This window comes from Symphalangus syndactylus, chromosome 16 (assembly GCF_028878055.3).
Source record: "Symphalangus syndactylus isolate Jambi chromosome 16, NHGRI_mSymSyn1-v2.1_pri, whole genome shotgun sequence".
In the NCBI taxonomy this organism is placed as follows: Eukaryota; Metazoa; Chordata; class Mammalia; order Primates; family Hylobatidae; genus Symphalangus; species Symphalangus syndactylus.
Window position 1 is genome coordinate 12788606 of NC_072438.2, and position 6259 is coordinate 12794864.

Genomic DNA, 6259 nt, shown 5'->3' on the forward strand with positions numbered 1-6259 from the left:
AGGAGACAGATCTGGGGACCACCCACGAAGGCACAGTAGGCAGGGGATGGAGCGCTCTGGAGGGAGCCAGCGCAAGGGTGCGAGAAGGAGCTTGCAAAGGAAGCGGAGTGGCAGCCAGGACAAGGGAAGGCACCCGCGAGGAATTGGCCTGCAGACCCCAGGGTCGAGTAGGCTTTAAGGAGGAGTGCATGGGGAACGTCAGGCCCCTCACAGACTGAACGCACAGAGGCTGGTGTGGATGCCTGTGGCCCCTGCCCTTGCAACAACCTCTGTCTTGGGTCAGGTTTCCTGGAAGCAGAGCTGAGATGGAATTCCTGTGGAGGTGATTATGGAGGGGGTGCTCCTAGGAAAGGAGAGTGGGGGTAGAGAGCCGGTGCAGAGAGCTGAGCAAGGCTGTGACTGCTTCAGCCTCGTTGGATGAAGGGAAGCTCAGGAGCACTGCACCTCAGGGCTATCCCTGCCTTGAGGCCAGGACCATTTTGTGCCTCCTCTCCCTTCCCCCATCAATCAGGCACTGGGTTGTGGGGGAGGGCGTGACCTCCTGGGTGAGGCAGTTTTCCCACTTGGCCTAGGGCAATGAGTCTCCGCTATCCTCAGCCAGCCACCATTGCCTGAAGACAAGTGAGACCCCATGTGCTTGGGCAAAACCAACCCCTTCCCAGCTCCCAGCATGCAGGGAGGGTCTTTGAGTAAGACCACCCTCAGCTGCCTCGTCTGCTGGCAAACTCCCTGACTGTCACTGCTTCCCCACTGTCTGCCACTGTACACCCCAGGACGAAGCTCATTATGCTGCTTCTCCCTCTGTATGGAGAGTTCGAGTCCCCCAGGCCACCCCTTGCCCCAGACAGCTCTGTATATCCCCTTCTCAGACCCCTTCCCCCATCCCCAGTTCCCTCAAACCCTCCCACTCTCGAACTCCTGACCAGCCATGAGCAACATCCCCCATATCCTAAACTTTTTGTAAACCAAAAATAAAATTCTGAGGCCCCCCCCCACCCCCCAGCCATCTGAATGGCCTTCTTCCTCTGCCAGGGCACTCTTAAACACTCTTAAAATGTAACCTGAAAGACTGGTTCAGGCCATGATACGGACTTGCATGAGTATCGCTGCAGCATTAACATCAACACACTTTAGTCTGATAAGAAATATTTTACAGTCTATTCTCTCTGAAGCCTGCCACCTGAAGGCTTCTTCTGCAAATAAGAACTATGGTTTCCACAATCCTTTATCTTAACCCAAACATTTTCTTTCTATTGATTCCAGGTCTTTAAATCAACTCAACCAATTGTCACCCAAATTTTTAAATCTACCTATAGCCTGGAAGTCCCCCCCCGTCACCCACCCTCTGCCTTCTAGTTCTGTTGCTTTTCTGAACCAATTTATTTCTTAAAGGTATTAGATTGAAGTCTTATGTCTCCCTAAAATGTGTAAAATGAAGTTGCACCCTGACCACCTTGGACATATGTTCTCAGGACCTCCCAGGGGCTGTGTCATGGGCCATGAGCACTCAGGTTTGGTTCAGAATAACTCTCTTCAAATATTTTACATAGTTTGACTCTTTTTTGTCGACACTTTGCGCATCCCCTTGACTGTGCTGTAACTGGAGAAGGACACCCGCTCGCCCCTCAAGGACTGCATCACTCTCCAGCACTCCTCCTCTTCTTATAACTCTTGGTGATTTCCATTTCCAGGGGGTGATCCTGCAAAACCTTGGCCTGCTCTCTTTTGATGGTCTTGACCTCAAAACTACCCCAGCCCTCCTCTCCCATGGCCACACCCTAGATATTGTGGCCCATAACCATAAAGTCTTCTCTCTCCATGAACACAATTCCAAGTGGCCAACCAGCAGCTGTGACCTCCTTGACAGAGCAGGAGTATCGCCATCTTGGACGAGCACTGCCATTTTAAGTTCACCCTGATCAAAAACCGCCTAAATCCAAAGGGCATCAGCCTAATGGCTCAGGTCAGCATGACCATAAACCACAAATAACATCTTGGACCAGAAACGTTCCAAACCCCTCCCTCACCAGGGGCATGCCAGCCCCGAGATAACCTCCCCTCCAGCCAGAGATATGTCAGCCCCAAGGCAGCTTTTTGTGTTTCTTTCCTCTTTCTTTAACACTTACACTCCTGATTGTGTCCGGCTGACTTCTCCAGTGCCTCACCTAAGCATTCCCTTCAATGGCTGGGCTTACACTCCACTGATCCCTCCACATTTTCACTGTGGTCACCCCTCTGTCCTCCCTTCCCCCTCCCAGGTATTATGGTGGGCACCAAACATTCTCAGCAGCATATGCCAGTTCCTCAAGTCTTCTCTTCATTAGACCAATGTCCGCAGGCCCCCAGTTTTTCCCAACAGGATGTGGACCACAGATCAGCCATGTCCTGGCATCTTCACCTGGTGCTTCTGTCCATGTCTTCTTGTCCCTGGAAAGCATGTTCTCTGAGAGCAGAGATTGTGTTTCCTGCATCTCTGTCTCCTGTTGCTCAGCACAGAACTGGTGCTCAATGAAGATTTGAACATCCAGATGAAGAATGGATGGGTGGCTGAATGGGTGGGCAGATGGATGATGAGTGGGTAGATGGGTAGGTGGATGGGTGGATGGGTGGGGACAGATGGATGGATGGAGATAGATGGATGATGAATGGATGGATGGATGAGTGGGTCGATAGATGGATGGGGATGGATGGATAATGAATGAATCGGTAGGTGGATTGGTGGGTGGATGGATGGATGGGGATGGATGGATAATGTAAGAATTGGTAGGTGAATGGATGGATGGGGTGGATGGATAATGAATGGATTGGTAGGTGGATGGATGGATGAGTGGTGGATGGATGGATAATGAATGGATTGATAGGTAGATACATGGTTGATGGACAGGGATGAATGGATAATGAATGGATTGGTAGGCAGATAGATGGATGAGTGAATAGATGGGTCGATAATGATTGATGGATGGATGGATGGGGATGGATGGATAGATAAATGGATTGGTAGGTGAATGGACAAATGGATGGATGGATGAGTGGGTAGCTGGATGGGGAATGAGTGGGTAGGTGGGAGAATGGATGATGGATGGATGGATAAATGGAGGGATGCATGATGAATTTCTCCCTTGTTCCCAGCCTGGTCCTAGAATATGTTGCCTCTTCTCAAAAATAAGGTACCACAGGAATAGATGGTGAATGTCTCATACCCACTTTGGATCCAGAGCAGGCCTAGGAGAGACTCAGGTGGGATCTGCTGCTGAGGAAGGGGGTTGGGGCTGAGGCTGGAGGAGGAGGGCAGCTCTAAATCACCTCTTCCTGGCTCTAGGCCTCTCAGGCCAGACAGCCCCCACCCGTTTCTGCGGATGCCAGCATCGTGGTCCTGAAGGGATGGGGACCGGCCTGGAGCCTTTCCCCTGTGGTGTGTGGCTATAGCGGGGACATGAAGGGGGTGTGTTGGGGATGTAGTGACCACTCCCTTCTACCATCAGAGATCCTGCTTCCCCCTGCCCCCTGCCCCCTGCCCCTCCTCGGGTGCCCTTCATAACCCCCCACCCACTCCCCACCTCCCTCTCGTGTGCTTGCAGATCCAGGAAGCACCTACCTGGGTACAGAGATCATTGCTCGGTGCCTCGCCCCTACACAAGGGCGATTAACTTGTCTGTTATGAACTCCTACTTAGTAATTCCGACATGAAACTCCCACTAGGCTAAAACTTGGCACAGAACAGCAATTACTGAAAACACATTTTTAAAAAGGTTGACGTTTTGTAAGAGTTCATCCTCCTCCACTCCTCAGCCTCCCTCAAGGAGACACATATTTAGATCTTCTCTGTGTGAGTCTAACTTGGAGACTGTGAGTTGCAGTTTAAAAGGGGGCTCTGGGGCCAGGTGTGGTGGTGCACACTTGTGGTCTCAGCTACTCAGGAGGCTGAGGTGTGAGGAACGCTCAAGTTCAAGACCAGCCTGAGCAACATAGGGAGATGGCATCTACCCAAAACATTTAAAAATAAGGCTGGCATGGTGGCATATGCCTGTGGTCCCAGCTACTTGGAGGCTGAGGCAGGAGAATCATTTAACCCTGGGAGATCGAGGCTGCAGTGAGGTATGGTTTCAACTGCTGTGCTCCAGTCTGGGAGACAGGGCAATACTCTGTCTCTAAAAAATAAAAATAAAAATAAAAAAATAAAGGGCTCTGAGCCCAGCCCCCTGGCCAGGGCCTGGTGCAGTGGCAGAGGCTTGGGTCCCTGCCAGGTCTCCTGAAACGTCTCCAGGGCCCGCTGGGGCAGCCACCTGGGTGCTCAGTTGCTCTGTTAAGCAGCAAAATTCCCAAGTCCTCATCTCAATGAACCACTGAAGCCGGTGAAGAGGGCCCGTCTCGTTTAGGACATGAGTGGTCAGGTGGGTGCCACAGGCCCTTTTCCTGGTGACAGCAGTGCCATTGCATGGTTCCAGGAAGGCCACACCATTTCCCGGGCTTCGTAGGCACCTGCGGGGCGGAAACAGTTCAGCAGGGCCCTCCTGATCACAAGGACGAGGTCATGCTGGCTGCTGCATGGCAGGGCTACACTCTGCCAGGGAGCGTCCTGGGAGAGAGGGGCTGCACTGCCGCTTTACCGATGAGGAAATTAAGGTTCAGAGAGATGAGGTCATTTGTTAGAGCCCAGACAGCCTCCTCAGCCCATTTCTAAGGTTGTTTCTGTGGTATTTGCCATAAAGCCATAGGTTCATTGATTTGTTCTTAAGTAGTTCTGAGCCCTTACTGCGTATCGGGCAGGGACAAACAGGAAAGTCCCTGCCCTTGGCAAGTGCGGGGGAAATGAAATGATTTTGCTCAGCCTCATCCATTGGTCTGAACAATCACCTCTCATGACCCCAAGGATGCGGCTTCCCCTGAACGCGGATCCTAGGCCAGGCAGAAGCAGCATGGGTTTCCACTCACATGGGAGGCGGCTGTGCGATTTCGTCCGGAGTCCCCGGACCCCTCCTCATCCTTCCCAGGGTTGCTCTGAGGCCATCCCTGGTCATCTAGGAGGGGTCCACGTAAAAGCATTTATATACAGCTCCAAATGGGAGCCTGGCGCGCCCACCTTTGGAGCACTTTTCCCTACTGCAGATTTATCTACTGCTCGTGAAATCTCTGGATTTAACTCTGATGAAACACCAGAGGCTGAAGGAGAACTTCAATATCATATATTTTAAAGGTTGACGCACAGTTTGGAGCAAGAATTAAAGAACCACGAACTTCAAGGTAAAACGGGCAACGGCGTTGGGGCAAGCCTCTCTGCAGCCAGCGTGTCCAGCCTCTCCTGCGTGCCAGAAGTCCCCAGGCAGGAGTGTGGTGGGACATCCGGCTGGGGTAAGGACAGGCACCCTCCCACTGTGTCAGGGCCCAGAGAGTGGGTGGAGAAGCTCTGCAAGAGACCTGTGCAAGGGCGCCTTGGAGGAGCCTGCAGTCCCCACAGGGGTGTTTGTGGATAACACTTGGGGAGCCCTAGCCTTTTGGGGTCACGGAGGGCTTGGCCTCTCACCTCAGAGCTGCGGAGGAGCCGCTTCTACATCAGGACATCAGAAGCTAGAACGGGATGGCCGGCGAGGGGCCTCTTGTTGGGGTCACAGAGATGGGTCGCAGAGATGACCCGTGTGGAAGATTGGATTCTCACCCCACCTCTGCCCCTAGATGTCCTGGCGACCCTCCCCTCTGTAGTCTTGGTTTTCTGCAAAACAGTTATGACCTCCTGCCATACTGGGTCCTTTGCTTATGTATTGTGTTTACTCTTTACTGTGTGTCTCTCCTGCTAAGGTCTACAAAGAAGGGTCTTTGTGGGTGGGGTTCTCAGAGGCATCCCAAGTACCAGAAGCAGTCCCTGGACTAAGGTGCTCAATAAATATTTTTTATTTATTATTTTTCTTTTTGAGATGGAATCTCGCTGTCTTGCCTAGGCTGGAGTACAGTGGCACAATCTCGACTCACTGCAACCTTCGCCTTCTAGGTTCAAGTGATTTCCAGCTAATTTTTGTATTTTTAGTAGAGATGGGGTTTCACCGTGTTGACTACGCTGGTCATGAACTCCTGACCTCAGGTGATCCACCCACCTCAGCCTTCTAAAGTGCTGGGATTATAGACATGAGCCACCCTGCCCGGCCAAATATTTGTCAAATTGAATTTGTATTTCCATACAAATTTTAGGCTGGATGAAGTGGCTCATGCCTGTAATCCAAGCACTTTGAGAGGCTGAGGCGGGCGAATGGCTTGAGCCCAGGAGTTT

The 6259-nt window shown here is 51.9% G+C and overlaps 1 long non-coding RNA gene across 2 annotated transcripts; it reads left to right on the plus strand.

Annotated features, from left to right (window-relative positions):
• The first annotated feature begins 1418 nt into the window (after positions 1–1418).
• On the plus strand, positions 1419–5780 carry LOC129464827 (uncharacterized). Of its 2 annotated transcripts, XR_010116383.1 has the most exons (5): positions 1419–1674; positions 1836–1963; positions 2259–2501; positions 3168–3237; positions 5195–5780. It is a non-coding gene; the product is annotated as an uncharacterized lncRNA (long non-coding RNA). The 2 variants fall into 2 exon arrangements; XR_008651767.2 differs by having other exon boundaries at positions 1419–1963.
• Positions 5781–6259: the final 479 nt, after the last annotated feature.